General features: G+C 34.3%; 1 protein-coding gene and 1 pseudogene across 2 annotated transcripts in view; both read left to right on the forward strand.

Annotated features, from left to right (window-relative positions):
- Nucleotides 1–25,572, forward strand: part of LOC145283542 (carbohydrate sulfotransferase 15-like) — a 373,389-nt gene that overhangs the window by 216,827 nt on the left and 130,990 nt on the right. The gene's annotated exons all lie outside the window — the stretch shown is intronic.
- LOC145284374 (5S ribosomal RNA) lies at nt 9,223–9,340 on the forward strand (annotated as a pseudogene).

Below are 25,572 nucleotides of genomic sequence, written 5' to 3' on the forward strand. Positions count from 1 at the left end.
ATATATGTATGTATATGTACATATATATATATATGTATGTATATATATATGTATGTATATGTACATATATATATATATGTATGTATATATATATGTATGTATATGTACATATATATATATATGTATGTATATATATGTATGTATATGTACATATATATATATATGTATGTATATATATGTATGTATATATATGTATATGTATGTATATATATGTATGTATATGTACATATGTATATGTATGTATATATATGTATGTATATGTACATATGTATATGTATGTATATATATGTATGTATATGTACATATGTATATGTATGTATATATATGTATGTATATGTATGTATATATATGTATGTATATGTACATATGTATATGTATGTATATATATGTATGTATATGTACATATGTATATGTATGTATATATATGTATGTATATGTACATATGTATATGTATGTATATATATGTATGTATATGTACATATGTATATGTATGTATATATATCTATGTATGTGTACATATATATATGTATGTATATATATGTATGTATATATATGTATGTATATGTACATATATATATGTATGTATATATATGTATGTATATGTACATATATATATGTATGTATATATATGTATGTATATGCACATATATATATATATGTATGTATATATATGTATGTATATGTACATATATATATATGTGTATGTATATATATGTATGTATATGTACATATATATATGTTTATATGTATGTATATGTACATATATATATGTTTATATGTATGTATATGTACGTATATATATGTTTATATGTATGTATATGTACATATATATATATGTATGTATATGTACATATATATATATGTATGTATATGTACATATATATATATGTATGTATATGTACATATATATATGTATATATGTATATGTACATATATATATATGTATATATGTATATGTACATATATATATATGTTTATATGTATGTATATGTACATATATATATGTTTATATGTATGTATATGTACATATATATATGTATATATATGTACATATATATATATGTATATATGTATGTATATGTACATATATATATATGTATATATGTATATGTACATATATATATATGTATATATGTATATGTACATATATATATATGTATATATATATGTATATGTACATATATATATGTATATATATATGTATATGTACATATATATATGTATATATATATGTATATGTACATATATATATGTATATATGTATGTATATGTACATATATATATATGTATATGTATATGTACATATATATATATGTATATGTATATGTACATATATATATGTATATGTATATGTACATATATATATGTATATGTATATGTACATATATATATGTATATGTATATGTACATATATATATGTATATATGTATGTACATATATATATGTATATATGTATGTATATGTACATATATATATGTATATATGTATGTATATGTACATATATATATGTATGTATATGTACATATATATATATGTATGTATATATATATGTATGTATATGTACATATATATATATATGTATGTATATATATATGTATGTATATGTACATATATACATGTATGTATATATATGTATGTATATGTACATATATACATGTATGTATATATATGTATGTATATGTACATATATACATGTATGTATATATATGTATGTATATGTACATATATATATATGTATGTATATGTACATATATATATATGTATGTATATGTACATATATATATGTATATATATGTATGTATATGTACATGTATGTATGTGTATGTATATGTACATGTATGTATATGTACATGTATGTGTATGTATATGTGTATGTATGTATATGTATGTATATATATGTATTTATATATGTATATGTATGTATATATATATGTATTTATATGTATTTATATATGTATATATATGTATATATATAATGTGTGTGTTCTTCGATTCAGGTTCCTCTTTTGGTAATTCTGATCAAATTTTCTGGAAAAACTTAACAGATATCAAACTGATCCATGTAATATATATTAAAAAAATCAATTTCAAAATAAAATAAAAACAATAGCTGATAGAAAAATATGGCGGGAACAACAAAAGCATCCGATTGGGCAAACTTAATACGAGTGCATATAAAAACACATGATAGCATCAATTCAGTACATTAGCTTGACTAGGAATCAATTATACAACACGGAAAATTCTGTGTCGCTGAATTGTCATATATATTATTATAACTTGCTATCTAGCCCTACTCCCGTCTTGGGCACGCTTGTAGCAAAATGCTGAAAATTGATAAAATAGTATCTGCTTATAAAATTCATGTGGAAACATGGAATAAGACAGCTGGTTCACCGCATAGAACTAAGTTTCGCGAGTCGAACGACCATATCTATGCCGAGACCCAAAATCCGAATTGCAGAATATGTGCATATATTATAAGCCTTCAAGCACAATATATGTGGAACTAAAATATCCGCCACTATCGATATAAAAATATACTTTCTTTTATTTCTATATATTTTACTATGCAACCGGTTATAGAGGAATCTATTTTTACGAAAGATTGTTGCTTTACGGTAAGTAAAGTCTTTATTCTTCTACAATAAAACTCAACATATATAATGTATATTTATGTATGCACTAATATGTATATGTGTGTGTAAGTATGTGTTTGTTTTCATTTTATATTTTTAAAATACTGAATTTTTTCGAACTATTTTTTTATCTCAGGTGCTTTTTTCGAAACGTTTCGACCGATGTAACCTCCGATTATCTTTAGGTACATCTTGTGGAACTCAGAAATGTGTACATAATTTTCAACGGAACTCTTTATCTTATCTATGGACACATGATGTTACAGATAACGCGATGAAGTAAAAATAAATTCAAAGTGCCAGTTTTCAGAAGATTGAAGGTTCAATTCTAACTGAAGGCGATACTAAGAATTGCATGAAAATTGCCAAGTCGTCTTTTGTTATAGTTAACGGAACAAGAATAATATGCATTTGTTGAGATATTCCGTATAGATTCCCGTGTTCAAGGATTTTGCTATCATAAGTTAAAAAAGGGAGAAACAATGTACTACTCACGAGAGAGCGGAGTTCACGCGTTATTCATTGATTAATTTATTTGTATGCAATATTAGTTATAAAATAATGAACAATTATTTTTAATATAAAATATTTGATAGTATGATGCGTTCTAACCTATAAAATTCGAGCTATAGAACGTCCAATCATTCACTTGACGTATAACATCGAAGTAAACGTACAGACACAAACTAATATATATATATATATATATATGGTGTCTCTAAAATTGTACTTCTATTAACCTGTTTAGTGGCATTTGCGAATTCCTTGGTGCGTGTTATCACCATTGCTTGCAAAAGAATAGTCATCAATTTGAACATTGGCGAACATGATTATTCGATTGCATTTGTCGTCTATATTCGAAACTATCCCATTTCACTATGGGCATAACGATATTGTCATTCGAGATGTGAAAACATTTTTGGGGACATATATAATGCGTTCCGAAAGTCCGAAAGTAACGCTTTATTTTGGGAGCGATCCCTGTATGATGAAACGCGCTCTGGACGCCCATGCACAGCCATCGTTCATCGCCACAAAAGTGCATTGAGAATGATTGTGACTGTTGATGAATAAATTTCGAAGCTCAAAAACATTGCTCGTTTTAATACTACAAGAATCTTCGTAGCTCTTTAATTCTTGGATTTAAAAAAATAGGCTTTACTTTTGAACTGGCATTAGCAACATAAAATTTTCCCTAACCCAACACTGATAAGGAAGATTTGTAATAGCAAATAAGTTAGTAAGAAAAATAATTTGGAGCAAAATACTAGCTCCGATATCCGGAACTTTTACGGGAGGTGGAGTTCGGAAACCATGGAATAAGACTCTTTTTTTATTTTGTTTTTGTTTTTTTTTTAATCCCTGAAACAGTGTTTCAAGGTAAACAGATAATCCCTACAATAACATACAATATTTGGAAGCAAATTAATGCAGTGATTGACTAAATTAGTGATTAAATGACTTACAAGCAAAGTCGTTTTCAAACAAACGACTTGGGATTAAAGCCTTTGATAAGTTGATGAACTTCCAAGACTGCATATAGATTTTTAGATTTGTACGGCCAGGTTTCTTTATCTTATCCATTTGCCTGTTTGGTATCAAAGATACTTAACCTTTTTCATGCAATTTTATTCTTGTATAATATTATATGCTAACTAGCATAGTACAGAATAGTTTTTAAGAATGAGCTCCAATCCCTGGTCCCCCCCCTCGTCAATCTTTCACGAAAAACTCTCGTCTAGTTGAAACCACTGTCAAAAGTTTTTCCCATTCTTTATCTGTGTCAAAACCAAAACGTAGATTCCATGAAAAAAGTTTCTTTCTTAGAAGTGCACGCCTGTGGAACTCTGTTCCGTTTACTTGCTTCCCACCTGACTTAAACCTGTATGTCTTCAAGTCCATCATAAACAAATTCCTGATGAATCGCCCCCTTAAGTAAGACACTTTATCAAATGTCAACACTAACGTACTTTACACGCAATAATCCTTATCCCGAGTTGCTTCCGGGCCTTAATAAGTGGTGACCACCTTGTAAAAAAAGTAGTATTATACTTATTTATTTATATATTACGAAGGACGTTCCAGATGTAATACCCCCTATTTTATTATTCAGTCAGAATGGATCAAATTGCATTATTATGATGAGTGAACTCATGCATTTATTATTTAAGATTCGCCTCTCTGTTGCAAATATTGATATGAGCTTCATAGAAAGCAACCTTTGCTATGGACGTGCGTCAGAAGTAGATATGCGTTATTGAATTCCTTCATACAGAAAAAAAACTGATCAACATTCACCGGCACCTGCTGAACGTTTACGAAGCTGATGCAATTAATATCAGCAGAGATGGACTCCTCGATTTCAGAGTGTACGACGCTTGAGTTATAAAGCGCGCTCCAGATTTTTTTGACCGAAGCATCAAAAGAGGGTGGCAGAAGTTTATTGAGAATGGTGCTATGTAGAAACATAAATTATGAGCCACAAAATGTCGATCATTTTAATAGTACTACTCCTGCTTTCGTAGTTCTTCATCATTTTAGTTTTTTAATTAAAAATAATAAGCGTTACTATTTGAACGATCCTCGTATATTATTCATATAATAATCCAATAGTAACTGGATTGTGTCTACTTTTTCTCATTGGAGAAGTAGTATTTTCTACTGGAGAACCATAAATTTAACAGCTGTCCTGTTTCCAAATCTCTGAAACAGATATATAGTAAGCAGCTGATGATCTCTGCTTTTTTTTTCATAATTTCATGATTCTTGTAAATTTGTTACTATTAATAAAACCCCTTTTGTAATTGGTAATTTTTCAGCGGTGAGTTCGCTTATCCAAGTACTAAGTCTTAGGTATGCTCAAGTTAGCAATTTAAACTGCTATATATATAATACTCACTTTGTGTGTGTGTGTATATATATATATATATATATATATATATATATATACGACTCTACAAATAGGAATGGCGATGTTACATATTCAAATCATCGCACAATGAAGCGTCTGTCTTTGCCTGCCTGAAGGTTTGATGCTTTTTTTACACAGATCCTTTTTTGTTTCCCATTCATTCAGAGTACTTCCGTATTAAAAAATCACGTGTCTTTGTTTACGCTAAATAATGAAGTTCGCCTAACTCTTTAATAAGCATTCTGGGAGTCTTTAATCATTTCCTGACAGCTTTCTCTCTGATAGAAAAAAATTGTTCAAGCACACACCCACTGAATGGCACCGACACATTCTGGAGTGATTATGAGTTATAATTTGCCAATCTTTAAAAAAAAATCGACATAAAATAGGTCAATGTTGATAGCTAGGGAGTTAAGAAACTGTTACGTTAATTTTTTATTTTTTTATTTATTTATTTTTTTTGTAAAAGTGAGAGAAATATATATATATATATATATATATATATATATATATATATATATATATATATATATATATATATATATATATATATACGAAGATCTTTCCAAAATTAAAGACTCCGAGTTTTTTTAACTCAAAAAGTTGAAGAGCTACGAAGATTGAAGTTGTACCATTAAAACGAGCTACCTTGTGCTCTAAAATGTATTTTCCTATATGATCAGCACCATTTACAATGCACCTTTGCCAGGAATTTAATGAGGCATCACTGCTTCTGAGAACGTCCATGACAGGTTATTTGTTTCTTAATCTCACACCGTCAATATCTGCCAAAAAAAGTCAACTTTTAGGTCATAGATACACAAGTTGCAATTTCTCTGTCATTACTTTTAGAACGCCACTCTCAATTTTATGTATTTTATTCAATCAAAATCATGTAATGAATTTTGATCCAAATTGAAATAAGGATGCTAGACATAATGTTGATAAGCGATATATGTTGCTTTTAATTTACGTAAGAGAACAGAAGTGGTTCAAATTTCCCTCTTAGGGTAACTAAGTTTTTTCTTTTCCTTGGACGAGTATTGCTTTAGTATACATTAATTTTTTTATAGAAAGTAAGAACCTCGGTATCGTCCGTTTCAAATCAGATATAAAGGGGAACAACTTATAGTCGAAAAATATGGAATTTTGTTCAGCCTCTATTTATATCTGTTTTCAGTGGAAATGAAAGCATTTCTGGTGAAATTTTGTGGAAAATAAGATTTAGTAGTATGTAAATAAGATCTGAACCATCAATACTTTTAAGCAAAGATACACTAACCATAAAAGTTCCTTCATGAATCCAAAGTATAGTGATAAGATATGATTGGTTGCATATTATAGTGAACTAAAAGGAAAAGACAACACCAATTGTTAACTGGGAAATCCTGAAACTTGTCAATCACTTAACTCCTCTTGTTTCCTTTGCTTAAATGAAAAAACTCTTTATCACTAAATTTAAAGATAAGGATGAACTCCTAAATAAAAAAAAAACAAGAAAAATCAATAAATTGTAGGCATTACAAATCACCTCCTTAATCACTTACATACTCCTCCCCCTTATCAAACACGCCTCTAAGACTACATGTACTAAGATCCCACAAAAATGCACCTTTTCATTAAAATTTCCCAAATTAAATATTGGCTAATTTCATTATTACAGTTCTTTTTGAGCACCGCTCCGGGAATTCATTCTATATGAGTATGCCCATTATTTCCAAGCAATTTGTCAACATACTCCAAATATTTATCTATTTCCCTCAATTCATCCACTGAAATTGTAGCACTTGACATATACATGGATCTTATATCCCATATCATGTCTCCCTCAAACTTTTTAATGATATTTGCTCTTGATAGAAATATTTGTGTCAGGTCATGTCATATGCTACTGGTACCATGTAACCCAGTACTACCTGTCTCATGGTCGGGTCACCGGCGACTAAACTGGTTCCCCCACCAGACTTGTTTGGTGAGGAGGGCGGCTAGTCTCCCTGGAGGATTAAAAACAAGACCTTCCAAAGGGCGAATGAACACTTTTTATGGGTCAACGGCCAACTAGCACCGTGTATATTTGTGTGTGTGTGTGTGTATGTGTATTGGGGTGGAGAGGGCTCCCGTAAGCCGTGGTGAAGGCAATCTTTCTAGGAGAAGCAAATCTCTGATTTAAAAAACCATAAAGCGGGAGACCAGTACCCGCATTAAGCTGGTCTGCAGTTTAATTTGTTGTTGGCTATCTTGCTCTTGCTTGTTGCTGGATCTCAACATTTTGAACCGAAAGAGAGACTTAGCTGTCGTACAAAGCTAAGACTCTGTAACATCATCTTTGTATAGATACTCCCTCAGGCATTTGGGCTCATGGATGTTAAATGTCTGAGGGAGTGGCACTCGTCTGACAAGACGTTGCAATCATCATCATATATATGTATGTATGTATGTGTATACATATATATGTATGTATATATATATGTATGTATGTGTATACATATGTATGTGTATATATGTATGTATGTGTATATATATGTATGTATGTATGTGTATATATATGTATGTATGTATGTGTATATGTATGTATGTGTATATGTATGTATGTGTATATATATGTATGTATGTGTATATGTATGTATGTGTATATATATGTAAGTATGTGTATATGTATGTATGTGTATATATGTATATATGTATGTATGTATGTGTGTATGTATATATGTATGTGTGTATATATGTATGTGTGTATATATGTATGTATGTATGTATATACATATATATACATATCTATATACATACATATATATGTACATGTATATATACATATGTATATATACATATGTATGTATATATATACATACATATATATACATACATATATATACATATATATGTATGTATATATATACATACATATATATATGTATGTATATATATACATACATATATATACATATATATGTATATATATACATACATACATATATATACATATATATGTATATATATATACATACATATATATACATATTTATGTATATATATACATACATATATATATATATATATATATATATATATATATATATTGCACAAAGAATACCAGGGCGAATTCATACAACGAATCTTTATTCACTGCATTCATGCATAGATAGTCGAATAATGTTAAGAATGAATAGTACAAATTCAAAAGTCAGTTCATAATTTTATCATTCATAGCATGCACTAAACTTTTAGACCTGAATATTAATCCAAATGCTGGCAAAAATGTCAATGTTTAATGTGAACAATGATACAAATTGTTGATTTCGCTTGTCTTTGTATTATAGAATTTTTAGTGATGGGTTCAGTTTACTTAATTCAAACCTAAGCAAATAAATGAAGAGCGCATTTCAACAAAGCGTTATTTTGTTAGCTGTTTTTTTTAAAAGAGAATAATTCCTGCTTGACATTTACCAATTATTACCCGTCTTAAAATTAGCTTTTAAGTTGTCTAGATCTACTGATTAACATTAGTTTGTCTCGACTTCTTTAATAAAACCTTTGGTTTCACACGGTCCGTCGTTTGTTGTAGCGGGATTATATTTTAAAGACACGTATCTCCTATTTATCACCACGTGATTCTGTGTATCTATTCGACTGTTTTTCTCAGAAAAAAAAAAGACAAAATTAAGGCTATCTAAAACTTACAACATAATCATGTTGATACACCAGTTCCTGTCAGATCACCGAAGTTAAGCAACGTTGAACCTGGTCAGTACTAAAATGGGTAACCATTTGGGAATACCAAGTGCTGTAAGTGCTCTCTGTTTATCTCGACATTGTTTTAATTCGTGCTGGACTTCTTACCACTGGAATCAAACTGTTGATTTAGGGAAAGTGAAGTCATGGAGATTGTGAAACTCTTGCTTCACTTACACGTCCACTTACTCTCATAGGGGGGGGCATTATCTCCTAAAGGCAAAATAGAGGCGATGATTTAAAATATATGGTTCATATTTTATTAAATACTGCAATTATTTTTAATGTTTTAATTTTATTTTGTTTGCTGGGGATGGGGCATTCTACTGGATGCCAGCCATTCACCAACAATTTCAGTCATTCCAACCAAGAGGTCTTCAGATTTTAACCGTTCCTTTGAGTGTAATTGTTTGTATTTCTATTGCACTTGGTTCACCGGGTATATTCGCCAGGTAGGGTTTGAAATTCCTTTTTGAGTCCGGTTGCTCCTATAATTACTGGAATGGTAAAGATCTTAATATTCTAGGGTTTTTTTTTTTGTTTTCATATCATACATAAAGCCTTGGTATTACGTTATCTTCCTGCTCTCAGCTCTGTTAAGGCCAGCCTCGTTAGAGACATTTACTTCAACTAGGATTGCTACTTTCTCTCTCTTGTCTCTATCACTATATCGGGTTTAACAGCTCTGTTTTATAGCTACACGGCCGCAGGAATTTGTCATGATGGATGGTGTATGATCTATTTCCAATTGTCCTTTCCGATATGTTTTCAATATTTGTTGCTGTAACGTTTACAATTGCCTGTTAATTAAACGTTACATGACAGCGTACTTAATACGTTATGTAACATACGGTACGATGTTATCTGACACCCTGTGGAATATTCTTCTATCCCATAGTGTGTTTGTAATCCACTTCGTCGGCAAAAACACCTGTTTCTCTCTCTGTAGTCGCAGTGGTAATGTGGCAGCCAACATTTTTATCTTTCTCTTGCCTGATAGTTGCAATTACGTACATGAAGAAGAAAATCCAACCTTTACTTTATGGTTCAGTTCTGTGATGTTTTTTAATTTCATTCTCACACCGCACTTCACTGTTACACATAATTCACCCATCACCCATATTCCGCGTAGAGGAAGGGGTAGTATAAAGAAAAATGGAGATTCCAGAATTGCCACTGAACACAGGTTATCTGTTAAAGATAAAGACTTCCCTCTCTTCTTCACTACATGTTACTTCTGACTTCTGCCTATGACGTAACTTCCTGTACACGTAATTCTCATTCTACTTTTACCTTATTAATGGTTTTAGGAATTATCGCACAGGTTATTATCAACAATTACTTACTGATAATAACGGACGATGTTCTCCGGAGTCTGGTAGTCAACAAGTCTCCCCAGATTTTCAGTACTCGCCATCACTTTTGCAAATTACTTTGCGTTATCGCAATAGCCGCTTACCATTGATCTCTCGCTGGCAACGACCATCGGTTTTCACTGCAATTTCAGTGGCAATAGGCCTCCTTAGGGCCCTAGTACTCTTTGCACTAATCCAGTGGAGGTCTGGTCAATGCTCTCTTTCTTCGGTTCTTCCATTCTTCACGACTATTTTGTGCGGTCTATGCTTACAGCAGTTGGTATTCCCAAGCGGCCGTCGTCATCATCATCGTCGTCGTCGTTTTTTCCCGTTGTTTTCATCTTCGTCTTTTTCTTTTTCCTGTTACTAAATGTACTTAGCGTTTTTCCTAAATTCATGATTATTTAAGTGTACATTTACTGGTCCATGAATTTCAGAATGTTTGTCACCGCTGGTGTAAAAATAAAATCACAATGTTAACGATGTGAGTATGCTGGTAATTCTATTATCCTTGGGTTTTTATGGGGTCTATCCGCAGGGAAGTGAACTCTCATATCATTTCTAGATTCATGGTTTTGTATTTAAAAAATGTTGCTAACGGCAGTATTTTTATGGCGTCATCATTTGTACCCAGAGTAGCATTTAATACTTTTATAGTCTTTGCGATTTTCTTTTTTCAAAAATCATTTAACAAGACTTCGAAATTTAGTGCACGATGTTCTTGTCTCCTTCCTGCTACGTTTTTCTTAGAGAATTTACTTTATGAGACTATCTCTACTCTATCGTTATTCGTCTCCCGTTTCACCCTCGTCCGTTCGCCCGTCTGCACTTTTCTCAATAACTACGCCTTGGAATTTTTTGAAATTTTGCACAAACATTAAACATGATATGAGTAAAATAAAGTAACAGAACGAATTTTCCGGGAAAACTCTGGTCCCCCACCCTCCCTACGGGTTCCTGTCGAGTTAGGATGGCTAAAATTGACAGTTTTGAGCTTATTAAAAATAATCGATGCCTTGGATTTTTATAAAACTTTCTGAAAAATTGTACTAATTGATTTCTATATAATTTTGTTTGTCCATACTTCGCGATAACTGTTGGGTGTGCCCCAGGGGCTTTTTTAAGGCTAATAAAAACATTCAATTTCTGGGACTATTTTACCATATTTGTCTAAAATTTTCTGCGTATGTCTATTTAGCAGTTTTGCATAGTGTTGAACTCAAATTTAAATATGTTAAGCCCTTGGGGACTTTTAAGGCTAAATGGGGGGGGGAATGATGGACTTTAGTCATTTCTTTTTTTACATGGTGCAAAACTCAAATTTATATATGTTACGGTCTAAAACTGCACAATTTGTTTGTTATCACCAGGATTTGACTTCCCCTGAGGACTTTGGGGGCTAAATAGGGGAGGGGGGGGCAAATGCTGAACTTAGTCATTATTTATGCTTCGTTCACTGTGCACTCACGGGGGGGCATGTGTGCTTCACTTGTTTTCATGGAAGGTGCTCGACTGAAAATATTCACGAAAAACACTCGCCTATGTACAGCCACTAACAACAATTTTCCTTGTGTTCGTGTATCGCTCGACATTATTTTTTTTCGAGCCCAATAATCATTTTACATTGAAATAAAAATGCTAAAATCCAATCCAGCTAGGTAGAAGACTAACTTATCTTACCTTTGATAATATTTATTTGTTATATATTTGTTTTTTTTTACAATATTTTGAATCAATGTGGATTGTAAAACAAACCATCACTTTCTATGACGTCATCATTTTTGTTGACAATTAAAACTATTTGCGTCCTATTCAAAATATTCCTGTCTTAGAACTGCATAATTTTTTAAAGTGTGTGAGAATTTAATTATTTAAGATCTAGGATATGTCAATGGATCTAATATTAAAAATGTTAGACTTTCCAAACACATGGAGAAAAATACGAGAATGTTTTCTTGGTCTTTCCTTTAAGTTTTTTCGCTCTAAACATTGCCATTGTAACTTAAGGAGCTATATGGAGTTCGGCAGCAAGATATCTATTCCCTTTACATTTACTTTTCTGCGTGTTGGTACACCAAGGAAGCAGGAAGGGAATTCCGAAGGCAGGCGGTCTAAGGAAAGAAATTATTAGAATAGAAAATTTTCCGGCGTCTAGAGACGTCGACAGTGAAGGGCCGATTTTTTTTCTGTTATTCGATTGAGCTGGAGATACGAGAGGCCTTCAATAAGTAATGCCTCTGACTCACTTTTCATAGCAGTAGAGCAACGAAACATAGCACAGTTATTAATCTTTATATATAAACCTACAAGAGTTACACATTTATCCCCTCGTTTAATGCAGCTCTGGAAGCCGTTTTTTGTAGAAAACACCCAGATTTGTCCTCCAACCACGACGTGATTTCAGAAATCAAAGTTGCATTATCTGGAAAACGCTTTCCTAAAAAATAAAAACAATTTCACGGCCGGGAAAAAATGAGTCAGAGGGTCAGGAGAGTAAGGGGAGGATTTCAGATCTGGTGACATGCCTGCTATGAACTGAAGCATTGTTTTGCAGGAAGAAGATACCTTTGCTGATCTTGCCCGCCTCTTGATTTTGATAGCTTCTCTTAATTTCCTCAAAAACGAAGCATAATAGGTTCCTGTAATTGTGGTATCATTTGCCAGGAAATCTATCATCGCTACTCTGTCCTGATCTCGAAAGATTGTAAGTATTCGAGATAATGGTGATAGACTCCATTTTTATCCTGTGTAATCAGTCTCTTGAATAACTTTGACTCCTCTTCTTGGCACATCTCCTTTTATCATCGGGCACTCAACGCGTTCTTACATCTGAAAAGATGTCAGCAACCTGGGAATCTATCTGTCAAAAAACTTATTCAAATGTGAATAATCATGAATGATAGTTTCCATATACTTACTCTTTTGGGCTATTTAGCGAATAGCCACGCGTTAATCTTCGGAAATGGTAGCCTCAACTTTATTAACAGATGCCTCATCTGGGACTTGAACTGGAAGTTGTTTCCACAGATTTCCGGTGATATTTGAATGCGCGATGGCAGATTTTTACAAAGTCGTACATTTCTTTGATTTCATCAAGTCTCCTGTGGTGTGAATCTATTCGAATACAAAAATAGATCACTTGGCAACACTCAACATGCTCTCTTTTACACTACACTCTGAAACATATCTAAATAAAAAAACACAATGAGTTCAATATTATAATTTAGCGAATAGTCACGCATTGATCTTCGAAAATGATAGCCTCAACTTGTGTTGTGTCTGCACAAATAATTAACAAGAACACGGTAAGTAAAGGTATAACAATAATGTATTAGGCAGACAAGTTATATACATATTTACATGTCTTCAGATATACTTCAGTTGGAAATATTCCGGCAGGTGGCGTGTTGCATGTCTTACTGGAGGCAACATAGGCGTCTTGCCTATTTGGCGGTCGTTGCAGAACTCCCCCGGTATTGGTGATTGATGCCTTTATATATCTCACTCGCCCCCATCTGTTAATTAGTGGGCGTCTCCACAACATCCCCTCCCAAGATTTGAAGTGTAGATTTCAATATCTTTTTTCTATTGGCATTCATTATAATTGGTTCTGTAAACTTTCTTTTCCTTCCCGATCTTCTCGGTTCGAGCATGGTTTGTGGTGGTCCGATATCAAACGCTTCGTATAGTATATCAATTGGATCTTCCTTTTCATCAGGTTTGTCATGTTTGTTGTCTTTTATATGACGTTTTCTCAATTGATTTTGATGCCTTTTGTGTATCCCTTTTGAACCTTTTATCATGTAGACCAAGTCGCCGATACGTTTATCTACCGTAACAAACTCCCAATATGAAATATTATTTTTCATGCATTTAAAATATACACGATCACCAGGTTTAAACCTTTTACGTGATGTGTGCGTAGTTTTATGGACGATTGCTTGCTTTTGTATCAATTTATCAAATGGTGATTTTATTTTTTCTAGCAAACATTAATTCTGCTGGCGATAATTTCGACGGTGTATTTGGGTTCTTAGTTATCCTGTATATTTGCAGGAATTGTAGTAATGCTCTATCCGTCGGGGTCCCTATTGATTTTCTAAGTTCACGCTTTACCGTGTCTACGAACCTTTCCGCTAATCCATTTGATCTAGGTGGAACGGTGGTGTAGTTATGTTTTACCTGAAAAGTGTCACAAAAGTCCTTGAAATCACTTGATGTAAATTGTGTTCCGTTATATGTGACTATAATGTCTGGCACACCAAAACGTGCAAATATTTCATGCAGAAAACTTATTGTGTTATTTGTCGTCGGGTTCTTGAGACGCTTTACTTCAGGCCATCTGGAAAAACTATCTACTACGATTAGGTAGTATTGTCCTTCGGTTGGTCCAGCAAAGTCTATATGAATGCGTGACCATGGATGGTCAGTTTTTTTCCCAAGGTTTATGGACTATCGCTGGTGCCTTTACGGCTAATGCACAACCTTTACACTTGTTACTGTTAGTGCAATATCCACATCCATGTTACGCCAGTAAACGTAACTCCGCATAAGTGCCTTCATCCTATTTATACCCGGGTGTCCTGTATGAAAATCACGTAAGATCTTTTTCTGCAAGGTTTTCGGGATAACAACTCTTTCACTATATAATAAAACATCATTGCATGCGGAAAATATGCTTTGCATTTGTTCATCATTTTCCCTTATTTTTTCTTTATGTCTGTGATGACATCGTCATTTTCAGCTTCCCATTTTGTATTGGTTAACGTGACTGGTAATTCTTTTATTATATTCGCCACCATGTTTTTTTCCTCATAATTGGAACGTATAGCTGCAATTACTGACTCTTAAATGGTTTCCTCTATTTTCGGTATAAGCCTTGACAGGTCATCCGCATGGCCTATTTTTTCCGAACCAAGATGTTTTATTTGAAAGTCATAATTTAGCAAGATCGTACACCAACGGAGTAGGCGATTTGCCGTATATACTGGCAAGCCCTTTTTGAGCCAGAGATTGTCACTAGGGGCTTGTGATCTGTTTCCAGTATAAAGTGTCTCCCGTACAGGTAACGGTGGAATTTCGTCACCGCGAAAATAATGCTTAACCCCTCTTTTTCTATTTGAGAGTAAGCCTTTTCTGCCGGCAGTAGTGTCCTTTAGGTGTGAGCTATAGGTTTTTTCGATCCATCTGACAGGATATGCTGCATACATGCTCCTATACTATACGAGCTCGCGTCGCTCGCAACACTTATTTCTAATTTTGGGTCGTAATAGGTTAAAAATAGATCGGAGGTCAGCGTCTTTTTAATTTTCTCAAATGCGTCTTGACATTCTTTTGCCCATATCCATGGTGTTTCTTTCTTTAATAACTCGTTAACTGGAGCTCTTAGGTCGTTCATTCCTTTGGTAAATACTTGGTGGTAGTTTACGAGACCTAAGAAGCTCTGTAGAGTCGTCACGTCATGTTGTGCCGGCATGTTTTTAATTGCTGTCAATCTTTCTGGGTCTGGGCGTCAACCGTTTTATTTATTATTTGCCCTAAATATTTGATTTCGTCTAAATAAAATTCGCATTTGTTTTCTTTCACCTTGAATCCGTATTCATTTATTCTTGTGAATACTTCTTTGAGATGCTCTTGGTGTTCACTTATGGACGCACTCCTGATGATTATGTCATCCAGGTATGCACAAGCATAATCTATTCCGTTCAGCATTGTATCCATTGCTTGTTGGAAAATCGCCGGCGCGACCTTGATCCCGAAGGGTAGACGGTTGTATTTGAACAACCCTTTGTGCGTGTTAATGCATAATATCTATCTAGCTCGCTATTTATTTTGTCTAAACCGGCGAACGGTACGTTCTGTTTTTTCTTAAACACCGGTGTTGCATCCTTTTTTAGCTCGAACGAAGCCTTAAATTTATTGCATCTTCCTAGTCCAGTAGTAAATATCTCGGGGAATTTCTTTTTTAGATCGTTTTAAATATTTTCTGATGTTGGGGTGCAACTGGTTATTTTTCTACAAAAAGTGTTCATTGGTTTATCCCAAAGATTGAATTTTTCAATCCAGTCAATTCCCAGTTAATTCTCGCTTTCTTTAATTACGAAGATTTTCAATTTCTTCGTCGTGCCATTTAAATTAATGGGCAGGATGACCTCTACATCGAATTTTATTTCGTCTCCTGTCACTATTCGTGCACCTTTACTTGACTTTTGAAGAGTTGGTTTACCCAGCTTTTTCCAAGTGTTGTACATTTATTAACGACAAATCCGATCCAGAGTCTTAAATTTGTGTTGTGTCTGCACAAATAATTAACAAGAACATGGAAAGTAAAGGTATAACAATAATATATTAGGCAGAAAAGTTATATACATATTTACATGTCTTCAGATATACTTCAGTTGGAGATATTCCGGCAGGTGGCGTGTTGCATGTCTTACTGGAGGCAATATAAGCGTCTTGCCTTTGGCGGTCATTGTAGAAATCCCCCGGTATTGGTGATTGATACCTTTATATATCTCACTTACCCACCTATGTTAATTAGTGGGCGTCTCCACAACAACTTGATTGACAGATGCCTCATCTGGGGTTTCACTTGATCTGGGAGCTGTTTCCACAGATTCACAATGCCAGCGTTTTATAAGAGCATATAGTGGGCTATCATTACCATACCCTTTTCTCATTTCATCGTATCCTGTGGCGTGCATTCTATTCAGATACAGAACAAATGATCACTCGACAACACTCAACAGGTTTCATTTCACACCAAATTCTTACATGGTTCAAACACGTGTAAATAAAAAAACTACAAAACTAAAACTTGCCACATGAACCATAGAGATGTAAATCATTGCACATGCACAATTTCACCTAAGTCCGACAACTGGAAACAAGTCAGGCGCATTACTTGTTGAACGCCCCTAATATTTCAGAGATGTAGAGAAGAGGGTTCGGGCGGTCACTTGGTAGATACAACTATTTTTAGTTGCGACTTCGTCGGGTCTATTGAAGATGTAGATGTCTGCATTTGACAACTCATAAGCAATAAGAATGGTATTGAAGTTTAACATGATGATTAGCCATCGTTTGCAGATTATTGCCTATACCACTTGTTGGTTAGTGTGGTCTCTGACTTCTTGGTTCGTAGTTCGATTGATCGATTTGATCCTTATAATCTTTGTCAGGCACTTAAAATCAAATGCGTCTAATTTACTCTCTTGGCTAATTTTGAGGTGTCCAGTTTCAAACAGTGTGGACAGGACACTGTTATAAAATCTGAGTTTAGATCTAAGAGTGATTTTTTCTCGTGTCTTGCAAAGCTGATTAAATGCTACTAAGATTTTACCTATCCTGCACGGCGACTCATTGTCGGTACTTTGTTTATAGGGTTCCTGAAGTTGTCAATTATAGCTATTTTTTGTGGTCGATAAAGACGTCTGTAGGTGATTGGTTTAGCTGTGAGAGCATGTTCATGTTGGCGAAACATATTTTTATTATCTGGTTAGTTTCTTCATGCATTAAGTCTGTTTGTGCAGATATTGATGAGCATGTCTGTGCATTCGGTCCTTTTAATGAGGTTTACGGTTGTGCATCTCGTGATCTTATTGAGATCGTCCGTGAACTTTGTTCTGTATTCCCCTGCTTTTCGTGTCGACGACTATTCCGCATATATAAATATTTTTTCAGTCCACTTTGCCCGCATTATATGTCTAAAGAACTTCAACTGTCTGACGCGGATGGTATTTAGAAGTAATCCTTCGTACTCTGCCTTATACGACTTTTTATTAGTGTTTCTTTCTGTCTATGAGAATTTTAGAATTTTCCTGATAAACCATATCTCCGCTGCTTCCAAACGACTTCCAGTAACCTTTGTGATGTCCAACATTCACAGCCGTAGAGAATTGCCCATATGACTTCAAGATTCTGATTTTTGTGTTCAGTTTTTGTTTTTGAAGATACACTTCATACTGTTATATGAGGATTTTGCCATCGCGGTACTTTTCTTGATTTCCGCGAGCCTCTTACCATCAAGTGTAATAGCACAAGCCAGGTATTTGAACGTATTCCCCTGGCAAGTAGTCTTTCCTTCACATTTTATGTTACTTTTTGCATATAATCATGCATACTGTTTTTAGCATTGAGCAGGTTAATTTAGAATAAGTCTTTCTTTGTTGTTGTAGTATTGTACGTGTTGCCGTTTGACGATCGTTTGTTTACATAGTTTCTGTCGCATAATTAGTCCCAGTTGACTGCAGTATTTGGTATAATGTTGTCAAATATACATTACTATCCAAACCATATACAACCCAATGTATGGGAAATCAGCGTTAGTTAAAACTGTTCAAATAAGGTTAAGTTGTTTCACAAACTTGCAATGAAAAAGATACTTCTATCATAAGCAAAGATTGGAGCCAGGCAACATCACACGAACAGCAGGATGTCATTAGAAAAATACTTGAAATTGTCTGGTTCACGCCTCGGTTGCAACAAGACGTTAACACACAATTGCTATCACACGCATGATATAGAAAGTACTAAGACAACGTTTTAATCGGTTTGGGGGATGTTTTTTATTATCTCCATATAAATTTTGATTGCAAAAATTCCCCTCTGGACTAAAGTACCGTAGGTTTGCAACAACAGATTCCACATACAAATTTATTATATCTTTTTTATATTATTTTAGCCACTATCTTATGTAACTTTAGAACATTTTAGACAAATTTAGTCGTTATAATAAAATCTTACATTTCATACTAGGAGCAACACCATCGCAATCTCAACCATCTTTAGAAGTAGTTCCTATTTTTCCCTCTAAATATACAGTCCTCCTACCTCTCCCCCAGTCAACACCGGGAGAAAATATTACATTATACATATATTGTGCTTGTACCCTTCGTAACTGGATCATAAACTCATAAACATAACATAATCTTTCCCTTTTCCGATTCAAAAATAATTAAGTCTCCTCAGACTAATTGTGCTTATTCTAAATGGCTAAGCTCTGACTATTTCTATATTCCAAATTATCGGTATTCGAATGCTAAACGATATATATATATATATATATATATATATATATATATATATATATATATATATATATATATATATATATATCCATCCCAAATATCTCTCTCACTTGTTACATTTCTTTTTATGCCGAAGAAAAAAAAAACTTTACACAGTGATGCCGAAGTAAAAAAAAAATATTTTACGGCGTCAGTTTTTATTTCCTTACTCGCTCGCTCGCTATTTACATTTCTTTTTATGCCGAAAAAAACTTTTACGACGTCAACTTTATCTACAACAGTTTTTATTTCTCTTTCTCTCTCTCTCTCTTTCTCTCTCTCTCTTTCTCTCTCTCTCTCTCTCTCTCTCTCTCAAACTATTTTCTGTATTAACTTATGGAATATTTTTCTATGACAAAAAATGTTTGCCACGCTAGTTTCTTTAAAAAAATGAATTTTGTCTTTTTTTTGTGGGCGGATTTTCATTAACACAAACTGAAGCACAGCAACGCGTGGCCGAGTACGGCTAGTATTATATACAGGTTGACACTTACAAATGCAAACATTGATTCGAAGATAAAATGCGAACTGTCATGGAAATATAAAATTCACAAGTCGTAATCGGTCGCTTGTGAAATCCAGTCAAGAGAGATGACAAGATTAGGTGTTTGCAGTTCTTGCAGGGATATGTACACGTCCTCCTACATACAGCATCTGGTATTCCCAAATGGCCACCCGCCTGGTTTTAATCAGGCTCACCATTGCTTAACTTCTAACAAGAACCGGTATGTAAAAGTGATTGTACCTTATATTTCGGAGGAAGTCGGTTCAACCCCCTAGGATACGTAATGCTTCAGTACACTTGCACACATGAGGATGAGATTTAATGCAATTCTCAGTTGGATGATAGAGAATACTATGAGAGGATTGGAAACATTCGTTGAAAATGCAAAATTCTATTAAGAAAACTTCTCGACAAGTATTTTTTGTGATTGGACTTTAAAACAACAATACTTTAGTCTGCAGGAAAGCTGTTTCGTGGTATTGCCTTTCACAAATGAAAAGTTCTTGGAATGAAACTCTGTTCATGGATGTTCTGTTATGTTTTACGCATACAGAGAAAGAAAGGAAACTTATTTGCAGTAGTTTCAGCTAGTTCATTTTTTTTCATATTCACCCCAAATAAGGCAGAATATTACTGAGTTGTAAGGGGCTACTATTAATTGGGAACCATGTCTACAGGAAAACTCTAAGCAGGAAGTTGAGCAGCAAGATTTCTGTTTAGATTACATTAAATTTCTGCGTGTTAATGCATTCGATGAAGCAGGATTCATGTAGGGAATTCCAAATTCTTGCAGTTCGAGGCAAGAAACTTTCAGAGTAAAAGACTCCAGAATCGAAAGTCTTCTACAATGAAAGTGGAGTGGGTTTGCTAATTGTCGTGCGTTGCTGTAACTCTGAATCTTTTACCGGGGACAATCAAAGATAGCAGCTCAGAGATGCACCTTCCTAAATTTTATGTTCTCACTTTGGCAATAAACCAACTTCTGAATCCCCGGAGACTCTCCTACCAGTGAATTCGGGATCATACTGACAGACTCGGGTTTTATCGTCTGTAATCAGTCTTTTGATAAACGTTGACGCATCTTCTTGGCACATCTCTGAATTTATTTTCGAATAGGCAACGCGTTCTCGCATCTGGAAAGATGTCAGCAACCTGAGGATCCAGCTGGCAGAAAACTCATGCATGCACAAATGGTCTTCAAGGATAGGTTTCACAGGTCCTGTACTAAGCTTGATATCTTTGGTTATTTAGCAAGTAGTAACACGTTAATCAAGTTGAGGCTATCATTTCCGAAGATCAACAGATGGCAGTTGGAGATGTGCAACATGCTCTCTACCGATCCATATCATGACAACAGAACAATTGCTGGCACCCTCAAAATGCATCGCTGGATTGACACGAATAACAGGGACGTGCCAAGGATGATGAAAAAGTTTCCAGCTACGGTTATGGCTTTTGGTGTAGTTTCAAGTGAGGGTCACACCATGCCATCTTACATCTTTGAAGTCAACTTGAAAGTCAACACCAGAGTGTACTCGGATGTGTCGAAGAGTGTGGTGATCACTTGGTGCAATCAGGTGGCCGCTGGCAGACCCTGGGTGTGGCAGCAGGTCTTGGCGCCGGCCCACAAGTCCAAAGAAACCAAGGCTGTGCTTCAGAAGGAACGCTATGACTTTGTACCCTTCTCTCACTGCCCCTCTACCTCCTCGACATGAAGCCGCTGGACTACTTCGTTTGGTCATACGTCAAGAACATTACCAACATAACCTCCCACAACACCAAAGCCAGCCTGATCGTCGCCATCCGCCGAGTATTCGCTGAGCTCCCGTCGGCGCTTGTGGAAAAGGCATACTCTCAGTCCTGGACCCGTATGGAGGCGGTGATTGAAGCTAAAGGGGGTTACATTGAATATATATCAGCTCTACTACAGAATGAAGTTACCTGAACTGTTTTTTTTTTCAGTAAGTTTTAAAGTGTTTTAAGTGTTATTGTCTTTAAGACGACGCTTTTATCGTTCCACTCTGTAATTTGTCTTTAATTATTTAGCGAATAGTCATGCGTTGATCTTCGAAAATGATAGTTTCAACTTGATTAAAAAATAGCTCATCTGTGAGTTGACTTAATTCGGGATCTGTTTCCACAGATTTCCGGCCATATTTGAATTCAAGATGCCAGTGTTTTATAAAGTCATATAAGGTGTCGTTAACATATGTCTTGTTTCATCAAGCCTTCTGTGGCGTGCGTCCTTTCAAATACAAAAAATGCTCACGCACTTAATTTGGGATCAGAGTACATCGTCTCAAGTGCACTGGGTTTTCATTGTCTCAATGTTGAGCTGTACCTTTTAATGGTAAGTAGCCCTTATTCTCATGTGGATTTTGAACTTGATAAGCGGTGACTCCTTACTCATTAGTAAAAATAAGTCAAAAATTGAACGTGCAGTCATAAGTAATTCATTGATTTTTGTATGGATCAGATAGTTCTATTGGTGACATTGGTTTCCCGATATCTTTATCGTCAGAATCATTTTTAGAAAGACATCGGTTAATTACGAGTTGCTCCACATGAAGGTTGCTAGCATCCTATTTAAAAATGTTTCTTGTGGAATGGATTAGATTCTAATGTGACACGCCCAGCTTGTGTCATAACCGCTTACCCACCGTCACCGCCATTTTGACTGAGTATTATAAAACTAACACTTAGGAAATATAACGAAATGTACCAAATTTAATATTTCTAAAGTATCCTGCAAAAAAATGTCTTTTAGACAAAATGGTTATCGTCACTATTTAACCAAATGTCCTTTTACAAGAACGATTATTCAAAAATAAAAAAACACATCAAGTTTTCTGAATTTTGTCGAATAAATTTATGAAGGACTAGCTGAGAGACTCGACGTTGCCTGGGATTGAACGATGATCAATGAATGTTTCACGCTACTATATATTTATTGTCATCGAAATCGGTAAAATCGCGCATTTTTCAATCAAATCGATTGATTGCCTGCTCTAGTTAGGGACCCATCTTGGTGCACCAGGCGAAAACTTCATATGCTTCTCCTCATTGACTTAGTCTACAATACATTGTAGTCTACATTGCTCTGTAGAGGACCTACTGTTGATTTTAGAAATAATTCTTATATATAACGCCTTGAATTAAAGTTGAAAATTGCAGAAGTATCATGGTTCAGTTCTCTAAACAGATATAGTTATTTCCAACTGGCCCCTGTCATATCAAAGAACCTACTATTGATTTTATATACCTTTCCTGGCCTTTATCATTGTGTGGGAATAAAACTTCTCAAATGCGTTTGTGGCGTTAGATGTATAATGAGTTAATTTTGGTCAAAATCTCCTTTTCCTTCTTTCGAATTTTTTCGATTATCAATACTTATTGAAGATATTCCGATAGAAAATCTACGTAAGAACACTGCCAGATACCTAAAGTAATTTTTGTGAAATTTTATAAAAATCGGCCCAACCTTTGCGGAGTATCTAGGGAACGAACTCTTATAAATATCCTTCTAAATAATAGTAGATAGATAGATAGATAGATAGATAGAAGTTTTAATAAGATGTAATTTGTTTGAAATGCTGTTAATAATATATTTAGAGAATTTTATATTTTACAAGACTGAGAACGTGGAGGGAAATGTACGAAATAAAATATATGCTGCTTTGGTAACTGCAAATAATAATTTTCTTGTATCACATGATACTTTCTTTTATTCAATTTACACAGTGTGGACTAGTATAATCCTAATTTATCAAAGGCACTTAGGAAACATACGTACTTTCGAATTCTTATTTTATTTTCATTTCATTTTTCTAGAATTGGATTCGAACTTAACACATCAAAGTTGACAGTCCGTATTGTTAACCATTTACCCACCGTCACTTCCCAAGTCATAAAACGGTGGTAGAAAAACTGAAAATGGATGCCACGCTAGACCTCTTCAAAATTGACCTTTTCTTCAAACATATGGAAACTGATATTATTCCCATTCTCCAAGGTCTAAATTAGCTAAATATACAAGTTATTGTGATCTTGGACCTTGGCTATGCCTGCCTCAAGAGCCATGTAATTTTATTGTTGACGTTTTTCAAAAACGCTGCAAAATTTGGGATATTATGTCCTTATTTTCATTGTAATGCCACGCCCAAACCTCGTTTTTTTTTTTGGCGGGGGGGGGGAACGATGTAACGGAAATCAAGCTATTGTATGTTTTTTTTTAATTACGTGATTTAGTCTCGTCGTATTGTCCCAAGGATGGAAAGTTTGTGAGAAAGCACCATCCAGGTACGTCCTAAAATGGAATACTGTTGTCTCATCTGAGCAGGAGGTGTTCGGCACGCCCTGTCCGGCCTTGATAGTTCAAAATCAACTTAGTAGGTGATGACCTTTTCTATTCCCTGCAACCCCTTTTCCATAGAAGAGACGTTGCTCTATCGTTATTTTCATGGCAATTACTCGACTGAACTCCAATCTAAGTCCCCCTTGCCAAACTTTCACAAAAACACTCGACCCTCTACAACCACTATGATTTTCCTCACTCTCTAAACGCAGATTTAATCAAGAAAGCGTCTTTCCCAGAACTGCCCACCTGTGGAACACTGTTCTGCTGTCCTGCTTCCCGGTTGAATACAATATGGTAGCCTTCAAATCCAATATAAACAAGTTCTTGTTGAACCATCTCTATAAATAATCTAATTTTACCCAATTTACGCCATTAACGATTATTACACTACCATGTTAAATTCATTCACCCTTATCCTCGGGCGGCCTACCGGTCTTGATAAGTGGTGACGCCCAAATAAAAACAAAAAAGAAAATTTGTTTATGTATAATGAGCTGTTTGTTTATTGAATATACATAATAAAATAAAATTCTTTTCGGTAATGGTAGCTGGACTTTTTCTTCATATCCACTCCAAACCAGGAAAAACGTCATTGTTGTTAGAGGCTACTGTGACTTGGACCATGCTTACCGAGAAATTAAGTAGAGTTAAGAATCGAGATTTCTGTTCAAATTTCTAGAAAGATATCGGTTACTTACTGGAGGAACTACAATAAGCTTGCCAACATCCTAAGTGAAAGCTGTTTTGTGAAATGAACTGGATTCGAACGTGTCACCCTCAAGTTGTCAGTCTGTGTCGTTAGCCACTTAGCCATCGTCGTTTCCCAAAGTCATAATAAAACGGTGGGAGCAAAGCTGAAAATGGATGACATGCCAAAACGTGTATTTTGGGACGACGACAACAGAAATCCAAACAAGCCTATAACGATACGCTGTATGGTTTTCTAATTGCATTAAAACTCCATAATCATTTCCCATGGAGAAATAATTTAGCGGATAAATTATGCTC

This window comes from Euprymna scolopes, chromosome 8 (genome assembly GCF_053919585.1).
Source record: "Euprymna scolopes isolate OS-2025 chromosome 8, ASM5391958v1, whole genome shotgun sequence".
Lineage (NCBI taxonomy): Eukaryota > Metazoa > Mollusca > Cephalopoda > Sepiida > Sepiolidae > Euprymna > Euprymna scolopes.